Source organism: Pipistrellus hanaki, assembly GCF_964339955.1.
Source record: "Pipistrellus hanaki genome assembly, chromosome: 7".
In the NCBI taxonomy this organism is placed as follows: Eukaryota; Metazoa; Chordata; class Mammalia; order Chiroptera; family Vespertilionidae; genus Pipistrellus; species Pipistrellus hanaki.
The window spans coordinates 87,785,710-87,803,168 of record NC_140509.1 but is presented as its reverse complement, the minus strand read 5'-3'; the positions used below and the strand labels follow the sequence as shown (position 1 = coordinate 87,803,168).

General features: G+C 60.7%; 1 long non-coding RNA gene across 2 annotated transcripts; it reads left to right on the top strand.

The window, feature by feature from the left end:
* The first annotated feature begins 11,134 nt into the window (after positions 1–11,134).
* Positions 11,135–14,454, top strand: LOC311625267. 2 transcript variants are annotated; one of them, XR_014795461.1, is made up of 5 exons: positions 11,135–11,392; positions 11,541–11,775; positions 12,845–13,240; positions 13,339–13,441; positions 14,156–14,454. It is a non-coding gene; the product is annotated as an uncharacterized lncRNA (long non-coding RNA). The 2 variants fall into 2 exon arrangements; XR_014795462.1 differs by having other exon boundaries at positions 12,845–13,441.
* Positions 14,455–17,459: the final 3,005 nt, after the last annotated feature.

The window sequence follows — 17,459 nt, the reverse complement described above, 5'->3', positions numbered from 1 at the left end:
TACGCCTCTGCCCAAACGCAGAGGTTAACCACCGCCAGCCCACGGCCGCGGCATCACGTGACTGCTCCCCCAGGGCCCGAGCGGGACTGGGGCCACCCACCTTCCCCGCCCCCGTCAGCAGGGCCCTGCGGCGCCCGGGGCGGGGAGGGAGCAGAGTGCTGGGTGCCCCGGCGGGGCCCACCCCCTCCCCACACAGCGCCCTCCTCGCCGCTCCGGGGGACAGCCCCGGCCTCGGGCGCCGGGGGGGGGGGGGGGGGGGGGGGGGCGTGTCATACACACGGGGGGGGGGGCTCTGAGCACACGGCTCCCGGCGTGGCCACGGGTCAGTGTCCCCCCCGCCCGCGGCCGTGGCCCGGAACGCTGGACGCAGTCATGTCGCGATAAACACACACACACAGGCCCCCAACGCGGACGGTGTTCGACGGCAGGTGCGGACCCAGGACTGCCCGCCCCACCCCCGCCTCGACCACGGAGGGCAGGGCAGCCGCGGGGACCCGGCACCCAGCTCAGCCCAGCACCCTGACTTCCACGCGAGACGGGGCCAGAGTGGCGTTCACACAGCGCGGCGCGGTGTGACCAGGCCGGGAACGCCAAGTGCCACGGCCGAGGACCGGCACCGAGACGCCGGCCAGCTCAGCGTCCACGGCTCAGGCCCGGCCCGTCCGCCCGGGACCCTGTTCACACGCCCGCCCGCCGCCGCCCCTTCCCACGGCGATCGCCGCCTCCACGCCGCCCAGGCAGCTGCAGGCCCCGCGGCTGCTCCGGGCCCCGCGGCTCAGCGGGCTCCTCCTGGCAGGCCCCGCGGCTCAGCCGGCTCCTCCTGGCAGGCCCGCGGCCGCGGCACCGGGAGGCCCCGGGTTTGCCAGACTGCGAGCTGGCACCTGGGAGAGCTGTCCCTCTGCCAGGCTCCGGCCGGCAGGCTGGGACCGGACGGAAAGGTCATCGTGAAACTTGCGGAGGAGGAGCGGCCGGGGGGGGGGGGGGGGGGGTGTGCTCTGTCCATCCCGAGCCTCTGGCCCCGCGGAGCCTCTAGGAACCCTGGGGGCGGCCGGGTCACCCGCTCGCAGGCGGAAACACCCCTTCCAGGCCCCCCGAGGCCGGCCGCTTCCTTCCCAGTTTCCAGAACAGAAGCAGCTCGCCGCAGCGGCGGCACAGGAAATGGGGGCGGGGGGGGGTGCTCGGCACAGAGGCCGGTGACCTGACGGCGTGCTGCCCAGGGAAGAGCCAGCCGGCCTCCCTGCGGGCGGGGCTCTCGCACCCTCTGGTGCCCGCTCCCAGGAGCCTCGGCGGCCGGCACCGGGGCGGGAGGGGGCGGGGGGGGCCTCCTCCGGTTCTGCCCGGCCCGGAGCCTGAAGGCCCTTGGGCAGGGGGAGCCCCAGAGCCCGGCTCACACACACACACACACACACACACACACGCACACACGGGACGCGGACATGGGCGTGTTTGCTGCGCTCGGGCTCACACACGAGCTGTGATTTGTAGGCACCGACTATCTGCCATCTGCCGGAAAGCCACGTGGAAGCCACACTCCCCGGTGCTGGGCCGCTGCCGATCTGCCAGATAACCCGCAGCGTTCACGCCCCGGGGCGGGTACAGAGCTGGGGGGGGGGGGCCTGCCGCTGACTCTGCCCCGGGACCAGAGCCCTCCCCTGTTCTGACGGGACCAGCCACAGCTACGGGCGGGGAGAGGGTGCCCACCCCGAGCCGGTCACCGGGCGGGAGTCCGGCTCCCCCATCGGTCCCGCCCGGAGGGGTCCCGCCGCTGGGCACACAGACCCCAGAGGGCAGCCTGAGGCCCGGCTCCCCCATCGGCCCGCCCGGAGGGGCCCCGCCGCTGGGCACACAGACCCCGGAGGGCAGCCTGAGGCCCGGCTCAGGGACCGCCTGGGGCAGAAGGATCTACAGGGCCTCGGCGACTTGCACGCCACTCCTCACCCTGAGCTCAGCCTCCTCTTGCCCCTGCACCCGGGCGCTGGCGTGGCAGGAGGGACAGCCCCCACCCCGGACGCGGGTCCGTAACTCTGTCCGAGGAGGAAGGTGCCCACCACCTGCAGGCCCCACCCCAGTTCTAGGGACGCGGTCCCAGGCTGCGGCTCGCCCTGCCCAGGGGCCACCGCCCGATGAGAGTCCACTGAGGGAGGGCCTTGTCAGGACACGCCTGGCCCTCCTCAGCCACCGTGCGGCCTCCCTGCCCCCCCTCCCCTCCCCAGCCTCTGCTGGTCGCCGCACATCTCTCCTCCCCTCCGCCTGCTCCCTCCCTCCTCCCCCTCCTCCACTGGACCCTCCCCCTCCCCATCCCTCTCCTCCTGTGCCCCCCCCCCCCGCCCGCCGTGGAGAGTCCCACAGTGGAGGGCGGGGGGCCGCTCTGGCTGGGCTGTGAGTTCCCTGGGCTCTGAGCCCCGGGGGCGCCCGTTCACTCAGGGCAGCGCTGGGCGGAGCCCGTTGGAGGGACAGTGCCCAGGCCCTTCACTTCAGAGCTTTTAGAACCGCAGTTGTGGCCGGTGGGAAGCCAGGTCCCCATCACCCGGCCTGCCGGCGCCTGCCGTCACCGGGGCCCGTAGGCCACCAGGGCGCAGACTGGCCACTGGAGCTCACTGCGTCCGACCGCACACAGGGCTTCCCTCCCCAGCCTCGAAGGGCAGGGCCTCCGTCTGCCCGGCTCTCCCGAGACTGACCCCTGCTGAGCTCCTCCCGCCCCCCTCGGCTCTGGGAGCCACGCCTGCTTCTGGGAGCGCCCCCAGAACAGGGTCAGCACGTCGCAGTGCCCGAGCCCCCACCCCCCAAGGAACTGGGGACACACGGGCTTCGGCCATGTCCTCCTCCCCGAGTGTCCTCTCCCCGTGTGCCCTCCTCCCTGTGTGTCCTCCACGTGTGTCCTCCTCCCTGTGTGTCCTCCTCCCGTGTGTCCTCCACGTGTGTCCTCCTCCCCGTGTGTCCTCCTCCCGTGTGTCCTCTCCCCGTGTGTCCTCCCCGTGTGCCCTCCTCCTGTGTGCCCTCCCCCCGTGTGCCCTCCTCCCATGTGTCCTCCTCCCAGTGTGTCCTCTCCCCGTGTGTCCTCCTCCCGTGTGCCCTCCTCCCGTGTGCCCTCCTCCCGTGTGCCCTCCTCCTGTGTGTCCTCCTCCCTGTGTGTCCTCCACGTGTGTCCTCCTCCCTGTGTGTCCTCCTCCCCGTGTATCCTCCTCCCCGTGTGTCCTCCTCCCGTGTGTCCTCCTCCCGTGTGCCCTCCTCCACGTGTGTCCTCCTCCCCGTGTGTCCTCCTCCTGTGTGTCCTCCACGTGTGTCCTCCTCCCAGTGTGTCCTCCTCCCTGTGTGTCCTCCTCCCCGTGTGTCCTCCTCCCGTGTGCCCTCCTCCCGTGTGCCCTCCTCCCGTGTGTCCTCCTCCCGTGTGTCCTCCTCCCGTGTGCCCTCCTCCACGTGTGTCCTCCTCCCCGTGTGTCCTCCTCCCCGTGTATCCTCCTCCCGTGTGTCCTCCTCCCGTGTGTCCTCCTCCCGTGTGCCCTCCTCCACGTGTGTCCTCTCCCCGTGTGTCCTCCCCGTGTGCCCTCCTCCTGTGTGCCCTCCCCCCGTGTGCCCTCCTCCCGTGTGTCCTCCTCCCTGTGTGCCCTCCTCCCATGTGTCCTCCTCCCAGTGTGTCCTCCTCCCGTGTGCCCTCCTCCCGTGTGCCCTCCTCCTGTGTGTCCTCCTCCCTGTGTGTCCTCCACGTGTGTCCTCCTCCCAGTGTGTCCTCCTCCCGTGTGTCCTCCTCCCGTGTGCCCTCCTCCCGTGTGCCCTCCTCCCGTGTGTCCTCCTCCCCGTGTGTCCTCCTCCCAGTGTGTCCTCTCCCCGTGTGTCCTCCTCCCCGTGTGTCCTCCTCCCGTGTGCCCTCCTCCCGTGTGCCCTCCTCCCGTGTGTCCTCCTCCCCGTGTGTCCTCCTCCCAGTGTGTCCTCTCCCCGTGTGTCCTCCTCCCCGTGTGTCCTCCTCCCGTGTGTCCTCCTCCCGTGTGTCCTCCTCCCGTGTGTCCTCCTCCCGTGTGCCCTCCTCCCGTGTGTCCTCCTCCCGTGTGCCCTCCTCCCGTGTGCCCTCCTCCACGTGTGTCCTCCTCCCGTGTGTCCTCCTCCCCGTGTGTCCTCCTCCCAGTGTGTCCTCTCCCCGTGTGCCCTCCTCCCCGTGTGTCCTCCTCCCGTGTGCCCTCCTCCCGTGTGTCCTCCTCCCGTGTGCCCTCCTCCCGTGTGCCCTCCTCCCGTGTGTCCTCCTCCCGTGTGCCCTCCTCCCGTGTGTCCTCCTCCCAGTGTGTCCTCTCCCCGTGTGTCCTCCTCCCGTGTGTCCTCCTCCCGTGTGCCCTCCTCCCGTGTGTCCTCCTCCCGTGTGTCCTCCTCCCGTGTGCCCTCCTCCCGTGTGTCCTCCTCCCGTGTGCCCTCCTCCCGTGTGTCCTCGGGCTCCGGCATGGACTCGGGCTCGCCGGGGCTCCGGGGCGCCGGGGACGGGCGCAGAGGGACCAGCCTTCCAGCACTGTCACTGCCAGACGCGGTGTCACCACGTCCTCCGCGAGTCGCAGCCGCGAGGGAACCGCTTCCGCGGGATTCACACCTTCGCCGAGCGGCTCCCGGCCGCCCAACCCCTCTCTCCTCCCTCCCCTCGTCCGTGCCGCTGTCTGCCGTCTGTCCGTCCCACTGTCCATCCCGCTGTCCGCGCCGTCTGTCCGTCCCGCTGTCCGTGCCGCTGTCTGCCGTCTGTCCGTCCCACTGTCCATCCCGCTGTCCGCGCCGTCTGTCCGTCCCGCTGTCCGCGCCTTCTGTCCACGGGCCCTGTCCGCCCGCCTGCTCACTGCACGCCCCCCTCCCAGCCGTCACCCCCGAGGCCCCGGCCCCTTGCTCCGTCAGGCAGGCGCCCACAGCCAGTGCCAGGTGCCCGGGACCTGGCCCCTTGTTGCCGGCCTCACACAGACCCTGTGAGCCACTTGCCTGCGGCTTCTCCCCAGCGGTCAGCCGCTCCGGCCACAGGGTCACAGCTCATGTCACGTGTGACAGGCCCGCAGGCCCTCCACCCTCCACCTCCACGCAGGGCCATGCGTTTCTAACTGCTCCCTCCGCCTCCCAGGACTCCCCCAGCATCGTGTGAACCAGGCTCCAGCCCAGGCCCCCGCCCAGGCCCCCGCCCGGCGGGGTGGCGGCCTCGGCCACGCACACGGCAGAGGACACGGCGGCACCGCCCGGGCCCGGCAGAGCCCTCACTCACCGGGAAGCGGAGTCCGGCCAGAGGCACCGGCTCTCCTCTGAGGTCCTCTCCGCAGGCCTCCTGGCAGACTGGCCGGGCGGTGCTGCCTCGGGGCTCCTGGCCCGGACGCCGCCTGGCCGTCCGTCCACCTGGCCGTCCGTCTGCCTGGCCGTCCGCCCGTCCGCGCAGCTCGGTGGCTCCGCGCCCCCGGTCCTCGCCCACACGCTGGCTGCGGGAGCTGCTCGCCGCAGCTTTAAAGCTTCCAGCGCGTTCTCAGATCTCAGAGGGGCAGAGGCGGAGGCCGGAAGGCGGGTTATGTAACTAGGTCACTCGATCATTTCAATTTCAGATAGAATTTTTTTGTTTCAGAATTATTGGTCTGCGAATGTTTCTGCTGCTTCGTGGAAACTCCCAGCTCCTTAGAACGATCGCGAAGTTCTCCGAACAGCCAGCCCCCACCTTCCCCGGCCACTCCGTCTCCAGCCACCCGCTTCTCGTCCTCAAGAGAACGGAACGGCGGGGACGGCGGGCGGGACTGGGCCTCTGAGGGCACAGGACGGACGGACGGGGACGGACGGATGGGGACGGACGGACGGGGACGGACGGACGGACGGGGACGGATGGGGACGGATGGGGACAGCGGGACTGAGGCCTCACAGGACGGACGGACGGGGACGGACGGGGACGGACGGGGACGGGGGGACTGAGGCTTCACAGGACGGACGGGGACCCGGAGGCCAGCACAGGATAGGCGGTCCCTCAGGAGGCATCCGGCCGTGAAGGAGACACGCTCTCCGGGGTCCGGCTGCCTCCTCCATCCGCTGCGCCCGCCCCGGCCCCCGACACCGTGTCCTCAGCCCCGGGCACCGCCCGCTCCTCCCGGGAAGACCCCGCGGTGTGAGGGACGCGGGGTCACACAGCTAATCCCCCAGGAAAAGCCCCTTGGCCCTCAGCACAGACCCGGACTGCACACACCGGCCCCGGACTGCAAACGCCGGTCCCGGACCGCACACGCTGGTCCACACGCCGGCCCCGGACTGCACACGCCGGCCCCGGACTGCACACGCCGGCCCCGGACTGCACACGCTGGCCCCGGACTGCACACGCCGGCCCCGGACCGCACACGCCGGCCCGGACCGCACACGCTGGCCCTGGACTGCACACGCCGGCCCCGGACCGCACACGCTGGCCCCGGACCGCACACGCCGGCCCCGGACTGCACACGCCGGTCCACACGCCGGCCACCGGACTGCACACGCCGGTCCCGGACTGCACACGCTGGCCCCCGGACCGCACACGCCGGTCCCGGACCGCACACGCCGGTCCCGGACCGCACACGCCGGTCCCGGACCGCACACGCCGGGCCCCGGACCGCACACGCCGGCCCCCGGACCGCACACGCCGGCCCCGGACCGCACACGCCGGCCCCCGGACCGCACACGCCGGCCCCCAGACCGCACACGCCGGGGGGGGGGGGGGTCTCATGGCGGAAGCAGCACCAAGTAACAAACGGGAAAGTGCTTTCACGTGGACCGTCTCACTGAACGCCAACGGGCAGTTCTGGTAAAAGGTTTACCGCTGAAGAGAAACCAGCACAGGCAGATGTGGCGTCATCTGGCAGGGAGCGCCTGAGTCAGAGCCGCGGGCGCACTGAGGCCTGGTCTCCCCCGCCCCCCCACCCGCTCGCTGGTTCCGGCAGCCAAGCTTCCTGAGCACCTGCTGTGTGCTGGGCACGCCTCCCGCCCGTGGTCGGCAAACTGCGGCTCGGGAGCCACGGGCGGCTCTCTGGCCCCTGGAGTGTGGCTCTTCCACAAGAAGCCACGGCCTGGGCGAGTCTACGTTGAAGAAATGGCGTCACCTTCCCCTGATCGCCCCTCAGGGCTCCCAGACTGTGAGAGGGGGCAGGCCGGGCTGAGGGACCCCCCCAGTGCATGAATGTTCATGTACCCGGTCTTCTCTGGTGTGTGTGTGTGTGTGTGTGTGTGTGTGTGTGTGAGTGTGTGTGTGAATGTGTGTGAGTGTGTGTGTGTGTGTGTGTGTGTGAGTGTGTGTGTGTGTGTGAGTGTGTGTATGTGTGTGTGAGAGTGTGAATGAATGTGTGTGTGTGTGTGAATGTGTGTGTGAGTGTGTGAATGTGTGTGAGTGTGTGTGTGTGAGTGTGTGTGTGTGTATGTGTGTGTGTGAGTGTGTGTGTGAATGTGTGTGAGTGTGTGTGTGTGTGTGAGTGTGAGTATGTGTGTGTGTGAGTGTGTGTGTGTGAGTGTGTGTGAATGTGTGTGTGTGTGAATGTGTGTGTGTGTGTGTGAGTGTGTGTGAATGTGTGTGTGTGTGAGTGTGTGTGAGTGTGTGAGTGTGTGTGAGTGTGTGTGTGTGTGTGTGTGTGCGCGCACGCGTACCTATATATATAAAACCTAGGAGAAGTGGTCGGAAGGAAGGATGGACAGGATAGAGGGGCAAGGACAACACGCCAGCCTGACCCTGGTGGGTGGGTGCGGGCATAGGCCGTGGGCACCTCAGGCCGGGCACCCGCATCGGCAGGACAGAGGGCGTCCGGCCTTGGTGAACGGAGAGCGGAGGGGAGGGGAGAGGAGGGAAGAAGGGGAGGAGACAGGAGGGGAGGGGAGGGAGGGAGGGGAGGGGACGGGAGGGGAGGGGAGGGAGGGAGGGGAGGGGACGGGTGGGGAGGGGAGGGAGGGAGGGGAGGGGACCGGAGGGGAGGGGAGGGAGGGAGGGGAGGGGACGGGAGGGGAGGGGAGGGAGGGAGGGGAGGGGACGGGAGGGGAGGGGAGGGAGGGAAGGGAGGGGACGGGAGGGGAGGGGAGGGAGGGAGGGGAGGGGACCGGAGGGGAGGGGAGGGGAGGGGAGGCATGGAGGCGTGTGTGAGACCCGCGTGCGCAGCATGCCGGGGCATCCTCTGTCCGGTCCTCGCTCGCGCAGGCCCCGAGAACACATGTGCTGTTACAGCACCTCCTCTGTGACGGCTGAGGCGCCCCACGGTCACGGGTGCCACGCTCCGTCACGCCTGCCCGTGTGACCAACGCTGCTGTGAGCCGGGAGCAGGGGCGTGTGTCCGGATTGATCTGTCTCCTCCAGGCTGTCCGCGGTTTGGGTGTGTGATCGCTCCCGTTGCCTCTCAGGATTCTTTGTCATTTTGTAGCATCAGCTGTAACAACCCTTTTTTCTGGTTTTATTTATTTAGTCCTCTCTCACCCGCCCCCCTTTTATGTAAGTTTGGATGAAGGTTTGTCGGTCTTATCTATGGTTTCTTAGTCTCACTGGCCTTTCCTATCCCCTCTCTAGTTTCCATCTCACTGGTGTCTGCTCTGGCCTGGCCAGTTCCTTCCTCTGCGAACTCTGGGTCGCTGGTTCTGCTTTTCAAGTTCTTTGAGGTGTGAAGTTCCTTGAGGTGTGAAGCCGGGTTGTTTATTTGAGGCCTTTCTCTTTTCTGAATCTGTGTCAGTCACTTCCCTCTCAGAGCTGCGTCTGTGGCTGCGAAGACTCCAGGCTTCTGAGTGTGTGCGCTGCTGGGGGGAGTCCTGACACGTGGTCTCTCAGGCGCCTCTGCTCCTGATCTTAGCCAAGAGGCCAAGAGCAATCTCAGGTGCCTCTGATTGAATGTAGTTGGGCTCACTTGTTCCCTGTTGACTTTCTGTCTGATGAGGTGCCCATTGCTAAAAGCAGAATATTGGAATCTCCTATTACGGTGTTGCTGTTTATTTCTCCCTTCAGATATGTTGATCTTTGCTTTATATATTTAAGTGCTCCTATGTTGGGTGCATAAATATTAAAACTGTTACATCCTTTTGTTGAATTGACCCCTTTACACTATATAATAAAAGGGTAATATGCAAATCAACCAAACGGCAGAACTACTGGTCACTATGATGCACACTGACCACCAGGGGGCAGACACTAGATGCAGGAGCTCCCACAGGGGGAGTGTGGCTCAGCCAGAAGCCCCGAGCCAGGCTCACGGCTGGTGAGTGCAGCGGCGGTGGGGGGCGCCTCTTGCTCCTCCATGGCAGTCAGACATCCCCCAAGGGTCCCGGACTGTGAGAGGGTGCAGGTTGTGCTGAGGGATTGCCCCCACCCCAGTGCACGAATATCATGCCTCTCGTTATCCTATATAATAAAAGCCCAATATGCTAAATGTCCCATCATCCGGTTGTCCACTCAGCCAATCAAAGCGTAATATGCTAATGACATGCTAAGGCTGCTCAACTGCTCACTATGATGTGCACTGACCACCAGGGAGAAGACATGCCAACTGGTAGGTGAGCTTGCTGCTGGGGTCCAGCCAATGGGGACTGAGTAAGATGGGCCGGACATGCCCTGGAGCCCTCCAGTGGTCCCTCTCTGGCTGGCCAACCTCCCGTGTCCCTCCCCGACCCCAGTCGTGCACCAGTGGGGTCCCTCAGCCTGGCCTGTGCCCTCCTCTCGCAATCCGGGACCCCTTGGGGGATGTGAGAGAGCAGGTTTTGGCCTGATCCTGGAGGCCAGGTTGAGGGACCCCTCTGGGGCATGAATTCCTGCACTGGGCCTCTAGTCATATATAACTTGTTAACTGCTTTCTGGCTGGTTTGCATTCCTTTGTACCTTTCTTCCCCTCTTTCACTCTATCTTTTTTATTTGCTGATTGCATGGCTGGAATGCTTAGATTTCTTTCTCTCTATATTTTGTGTATCTACTACAGACTTTTGTTTTGTGGGTACCATGAAGCACCTTATACGTGTAACAGTCTATGTTGAGCTGATAACTTCAAACATACCAAATCTCCCCTGCCCCCACATTTTTATGTCACAATCTGCATCTTTTTACAATGGCTAACAAATTACTAGTAACAAATTACTGCAGAACAGTGACTTCATGCTTTGTCTTTCTTTTTTATTTTTGATTAATCTTCACTTGATATTTTTCCATTGTTTTTTTGTTGTTGTTGTTTTGTTTTTGGTTTTTGTTTTGTTTGTGTTTTTTTTTTTTTAGAGAAAGTAGAAGGAGAGAGAAAGGGGGGGAGAGGCAGGGGGAGAGAGAAAGATAAACATTGATGTGAGAGACATATCAATTGATTGCCTCCCATACATGCCTGACCAGGGCAATGGTAATGGGCACATCACATAACTCTAGTAGGAAGGTTAAAAGACAAAGCATTAAGCCCTGTCCGGCATGGTTCAGTGGTCAGAACATCAGCCTATGCACAGAAGGGTCACTGGTTCCGTCCTGGTCAAGGGCTCATACCTGGGCTGTAGGTTTGATCCCTGCAACCCAGGTGTGTGCTGTGACTGGGAATTGAACCGTGACCTCCTGGGGAGAGAGAGTTAGAAACATCAATGATGAGAGAGAACCATTGACTGAGGGGTCCTGGGTTTAACTCCAGCCAAGGGCACATGCCCGAGTTGTGAGCTCCATCCCCAGTAGGAGACGTGCAGGAGGCAGCCAATCAATGGTTCTCTCTCATCATTGACGTTTCTAACTCTCTCCCCACTTCCTCTCTGAAATCAATAAAAATTTATTTTTTAAAAATGAAAAAGAATTCTAGGCCTGGCTGATGTGGCTCAGTGGTTGAGAGTCAACCTATGAACCAGGAGGTCACGGTTCGATTCCCAGTCATGGTACACGCCTGGGTTGCAGGCTCCATCTCCAGTGGGGTGTGCAGGAGGCAGACGATCAATGATTCTCTCATCACTGATGTATCTCTCTCCCTCTCCCTTCCTCTCTGAAATCAATAAAAATGTGTTTAAAAAATTAACATGAAAAGGAATTATAGGAACTAAACGTGGGCACAGCACACGAACGCTGTGTCGGTCGGTGAGGCGCTCTCCTGGGCCAGAGGCACACGTACTCTCGGTTCCCCAATCGGTTCAGAGGGCGGTTATGTGCCCGGAACGGTGCTGGGCGGAGACCGAGGGGAGTTCCAGGACTTCTTACCCGCGAGATGGAGCGTTACCATCAAATACTTCTCCTGAGCCCTGGCTGGTCTGGCTCAGTGGATAGAGCGTTGGCCTGCAGACCGAAGGGCCCAGCTTTGATTCTGGTCAAGGACCTGTACCTCCTGTAGGAGCCCCAACCAGGGCCCAGCCAATCGATGTTTCTCTCACACATCGATCTTTCTCTCTCTTCCAAGCTCCCTAAAAATCACTGGGAACACAACCTCTGGTTCGGATTCACAACAAAACAGTCATAATTCACCTGACCCAGGTGAGTCCTGAGGATGCTTGGGGGCGGGGGGGGGGGTGTCCTTCCTATGGGGCCCCGCAGCTGCTGTCCAGCTGGCCGCTAGGTGGGGTTGTGGGAGCCCAGCGTGGCCTCCGGGGACACACAGGCCTCAGAACCTCCGTCCCCACAGGACCATCCTCAGCCGCGCCAAGTCGCCGAGTTTGGTAAACGGTTCTGCTACACCAACCGGTGACCAAGGGCCGCGATGGGTGAGTGACTAAAGGTCACGTGAGCCCAGTGGCTGACCTGGAAGTGAAACAGAGAGTGTGGGTGCTGATCCGTGCCGGGTGGCCGGCCCCCCCGACCACAGCCGCAGAGGCGAGGCGGCCCGGGGTCCTGGATTCCTGGTAGTCGCTGTGCCCGAGGTGGGTGACTTTAGGCGAAGGCACGGCTCCGGGGACAGAGCGGGTCACAGTGTGCAGCCACGAGGTGCAGCCCTGGTCCGGGCTGTTTCTCTGCCGAGGACGCTCCCCGCGACCCCCCCCCAGGTGTCCCCTCAAATGCTCAGCCTCCGGCCTCCTGACTTCCTCTGGCTCCCGGCCCCTGCCTGCCTGCCCGGCACCTGTGGAGTCGCCCCTCCTGTGCCAGCAGGAAGGACGGGGTCACACCAGCCGGGCCCAGCAGTGTGTGCCGAGGGGGCGAATGAATGAATGAATGAATGAACGAATGAACGAATGGAGCGGGATCGGCCTGAGCAGCAGCAAGTGAGGCTTCTGAAGGCCGTCTGCCGGCAGCAATCTGGCTGATCGGCCGGCCCATCGCTGCCGCAGAGATGGGGCCGCGAGATCTGGGGCAGCAGCTGTGTGATGTGTCATCTCAGAAAGGGAAGAGGTCTGAACTGAAAGATGAAAAGTAGGTGCCTCTGTGGGGGACACTGAGGCGGAGGGGGCGGGCGTTGCCGGGCTCGGACCCCTGCACGGCCACCGGGGGCTGGGCACCGGCGTCCGCTCACGGGAGCATCTCGGGGGCAGGACAGAGGCTGTTCCACTTTTTCAGGGAAAACGGGCCGCACGGCCTGAGCCGGGCTTCCTTTCCGAGTGGACACTGCCCCCTGGCTCCAGGTACGGCGTGCAGGCCGAGGCCGGAGGAATGGCCATCGGGCGAACGGGGGGCCACGGGAGATGTCTCTCCAGACAGGTCCTCGCTGAGGGGTTTTAAACGGCACCGGCATCGTCGGCTCCTGTGCGCCTGCCGCCCGTGGGGCCCAGGGACCAAGGTCCCAGCATCCCGGCCGGGCCTGGGGGGGCGCCTCGGCGCGCGGCAGGGGCTTCCGTCAGGAGGGCCACTGCGGGGCGGCGGCTCCCGAGGCGCCCAGGGCTCCCGTCTCAGCTCAGCCGGGCAGCACTGATCACCGGTAAGAAAGCCCCCAAATCACCCCCTCGTGACTCATGCTTGTTGCGGTTTTTCACGTACAACAATGCTCACCGACACCAGCACCCGACCTGAAATGCCTGGAAATTTCGGCCCGTGGTCGCCCCGTGTACATCACAGCGAACGCCGCCTCCGCCGCGGCCGGAGCACGCGGTTTCTTTGAAGCCTGATTACGAGGAGAACGTGTCAGCATCTGCTCTCCCGGCCGCTCCTGGTCCCCCAGAGCCTCGTGCGGCTGACCCTCCACCTGCTCCTTCGCTGCGCCGGGCTCGCCCGGGAGGACTCCTGTGCGGGCTGCTGGCCACCAGTCCTCAGGTTCTGTCTGTCCCAGAAGCTGGCTTTCTTGCCTTCGGTGTTGGAAGCCCTTCTTCCTGGTAACACGTCCGCGGGGCCCCTCACCCCGCCCCTGCGTGCTATGGGACAGGACGCTGAGGCACTGGGCTCACGTCTTCACGGAAGGTGTGCAAACCCTCTGGAGGCATCCGCTCCCTCCTGGCCTTACGTCTCCGTGGGTTTCTTTGATTTCTCAAATTATTCGGCTTGGTTTGTATTTACAGTGTTGGGTTCTCTGAGCTCATGGATTGGAGAAGGCTGTCTCGCATTGTCTGGGGAAGGATTAGCCAGCATCTGGTTTTTATGCCACAACAAGAGGAATGGGTAGTTTATATGTTCTGCTAGATGTGGAGGTTTTGGCCATTATTCCTTCTGCACACACTTCCCCGTCCTCCCTGGTTCCAGTGACCCGGTTGGGCCTGTGGGCGTCCCCAGTGCCCGCCCTGCCTTTCTGTCCTCACATCACAGCGCTCCGGCATCGCTAGCAGCTCTGCTCTGCTGCGGACTTGCTAATAGGTCTTTGACCAAGATCAGGGAACTAGGAGTCCATTTTTAAATTACAAAAACAGTCCCGCTCAGGGTCTCAGCATGGCTCACTTTTGGTGAAAAGAGCTGTTCTCAGTGAGTCAGGAAAAGGAGGCGGAAATTCCGCCTTTGGTGATGGCGATGGCCACCCTGCCCACCTCACTTCCTTTGTTATTGTCCTCTCGTGCCTGACTTCAGCTCTTCAAGTAGCTTGGTAAGGTTTGCATCTGACAATCCCTCTAACAAGAAACATTCCACTGGGTTCATTTATATTGGTCACCTTTGGGAACATAGCAAATAACGAGAAAACAGCTTAACAGAAGGGACTTTTGTAAAATATCTGGTACGAGGTAGACACCCAGGAGTATGAACAGCACGGGGGGGGGGGGGGGGGATGGGGAAATAAATGGTCCTTTCCCACAAAGCACAACATCACGGCACTGCTGCATCTGCTCACGCTCCCAGGGGAGCCAGCACACAGGAAGCCTGTGTGTCCCTTTTTCTGTTTCCTCACAGAGACCAACTCCTCCTCCGGTGTGGCTTTGAGCACAGAAATCTAGGCCACCTTCGAAGGCACGCCACCATAGGAAGCTGTGCAGAAGTCGCCTTGTTTCTCTCGAGGCTGGCTTTTCCACTGCGGTTTGGCCTCTGTGGTTTAGACTCATGTGTGTGCTGAGCAAGTTCTGTTATGTAACAGACACCCTGGCAGGTCCGTCTCACCGCACTGGTGAGGCCTGGGGATAGGATGACTCGGACAGAGTCCCTCCATCACTCCTCTGTACCTGAGACTAGAAAACTCTCACACTGAAAACATGCGCAACACAAATTAACTTCTGCTTCAAAATAAAATGAAATCATTTTAATGAGGATCCGGTTTCCATTCTTTAGTGACTGGGGATCTGCCATTAATTCGGGGCCATCGTCCTCCTCAGTGTCGATCACTGTCACCGTCTTGATCCCACGCACAGCAGCAGGAGCGCCCGCCCAGCCCAGGTGCCCCCCGTTCCAGCTGCTGCCCCTGTGTAAGCTCTGCCGCCCCTGCAGAGACCACAGAGACAGGAGGAGGCTGAGGCCGAGCCTGGGCGGGGCTGGGAGCAGGCTGCCCTGCCCCCGAGGGAGACGAGATGGCTGGTTTCTGTCTGAGCAAGAGGTCATGTCCTGGTGGGTAAGTCACTGAGATTTTGGAGTTGACTGCTAACAGCAAGAAAAAAAAGGAAGACTTGAAAACAGAAACAGATTTCAACAATAGATTTCAGCACCCCATTTTCAACAACAGAACTACTAAGAGTAAAACCAACATGGAAAGAGCACTAGAGCAGCACTGTTCATCACCTACCCCGAGACACCCCCAGAGCACACCACGGACGGCAGCAAACGCACATGCTTCCTGCTCTTCGTTTCTTTCATTTCAGAAAGGTGGGGCGGGGGGGGAGAGAGACATCAATGAGAACTACTGATCGGCTGCCTTCTGCACACCCCACACCGGGGATCAAGCCCACAATCCGGGCTTCCTGGAATCAAACCGTGACCTCCTGGTTCACAGGTCGATGCTCAACCGCTGAGCCGAGCCAGCTGGGCCAAACCACACATTCTTAAGTGCACACACAACACACTCCACGTGCAGACCCCAGCCCCGGTGCGAGACCCCGCACACCTGCCACCTGGGAGAGAATGTGGAGGAGTAGGAAGCTTCCTGCATGCTGAGGTGGAGGGGGTGGGTGGGGGTGGAGGGAGCGGCAGCTGGGGGTGCAGAGCAGCCAGTTCTTTAGGTGAATCGTCACGTGACTCAGAAAGTCCACCCCCATGGCGCCCCCAAAAGGACAGGAGACGAATGTCCACGGAAACTTGGGTGCGGGTGTTCTTAGCAGTGTCAGAACAACGAACTGTGGAGAAAACCCTCGTGTCCACTCCTTACGAACGAATGTCAAGGATGTACCAGGTGTACCGATTAATAATGCAGATCTTTAATGGAAGAAAACACCATAATTTCAAGAGAAATATCAAAAGTGCTTTATTCAAAGTAATGTCCATTGCTAGCTACACACTCCCCCATCTTTCAGGTCATTTGTGGGTACCGTCCCAGTAGAACTTTTCTTGTTTTGAGGCAGACCATTCAGAGACCCCATTTTTCACTCCTTCGCATGTTTTGAAGTGCTGCTCAGAAAGTGCGTGTGCCATCCATCGCAACAAGTTGTAATCTGAAGGAGCAAGGTCTGGTGAATACAGCGGGTGGGTTCATACTTCCCAGCAAGATCTTTTAACGTGTCTATAACTGGTTGTGTAGATGGTCGGTCACCATGAAGCAAAATTATTTTGCTGTCTTCTGGCACATTCTGGTCATTTCATGATCAAATGTGGTTCAAATTGATTATTTGTTGTCAGTAGCGATCAGTATTAACAGTTTCACCTGGTTTGAGAAGTTCGTAATTCACCACACCTTCCTGATCCTACCAAACGTAGAGCATTGTCTTCCGAAGCGATTTAGCCTTGCAGTCGATATTAATGGTTGACCTGGATCAAACCATGATTTTGTGCATTTGGGATTCTCAAAATAAATCCACTTTTCATTGCTAGTCACAGTTCGATGCAAAAAAGAAGCAACATTTTACTGATGACTTTTCGGTTTCCCATTTGTCTTTTGTTTAGTTGATGTGGCACCCATTTTCCTTCCTTTAAAATCTTTCCCATTGCTTGTAAATAGTCAGAAATTGTTTGTTGAATCTTTTTGCAAGTTGTTTTTGAGTTTGACACGCATCTTCATCCAATAATGCTTGTCATTGTTGGTCTTCAAACTTTTTTGGTTGACCTAGACATTGTCTTTCACGTTGAAATCATCACTTTTAAAGTGTTTAAACCTGTGTTCACAAGTATCTTGAGATGGAGCATGTTCACCATAAGCTTCCCTAAGTATTCAACACTTTTCTCCAAAATAATTAATTAAAACTTCCTGCAAATGCTTTTTTTTTGTATGAAATTTTGACATTTTTAAGTATAAAAATATCTATGATATTAACACATTCAGAAAATTTGACATATGAAGTTTTGAAGCTTGCTGTTAATACAACAAAATAGAATACATATCAAATCGCATATATATAACATGTGTAACTCCATCTTTTGAAAAAAATCCGCATTATTAACCAGTACACCTGACATATCCACACTGTGGGATACTATGTAGCAACAAAAAGAAATGGATCAGCCAGAGATGCTACAATACGGATTAACCCAGAACAATTAAGTGAAAGAAGCCAGTCATTAAAGGCAACGTTGTTACATCCTATAGAATAAAAGCCTAATATGCTAAGTGTCCAGTCATCCTTTCCACCAAAGCATCATATGCTAATGATGTGTTAAGGCTGCTCAAGTGCTTGCTATGATGTGCACTGACCAGCAGGGGGAAAACGCTCCGACCAGTAGGTTAGTTTGCTGCTGGGGTCCAGCCTGTTGGGACTGAGCTAAGATGGGGCCAGACACACCCTGGAGTCCTCCCCCGGTTCCTCCCCGGCCCCGAGGCTCCTCCAGTCGTGCACTGGTAGAATCCCTCAGCCTGGCCTGTGCCCCCTTGCAATCCAGGACCCCTCAGGGAATGTTGAAGAGCCAGTTTCGGCCTGATCCCACAGGCCAGGCCGAGGGACCCCACTGGTGCAGGAACCAGGCCTCCAGTGTTGTACAATTCCGTATAAGCAAAGTCCAATACAGGCTAGTCTGTAGGACAGGAAGCATTGTGTTGGGAAGAGGGGGTGAAGTGGAAAACGGGGATCGATGCGATGCTATGAAGTTCTTTTCTGGGATGAACATCAGTGGCAGTGACAGTGCC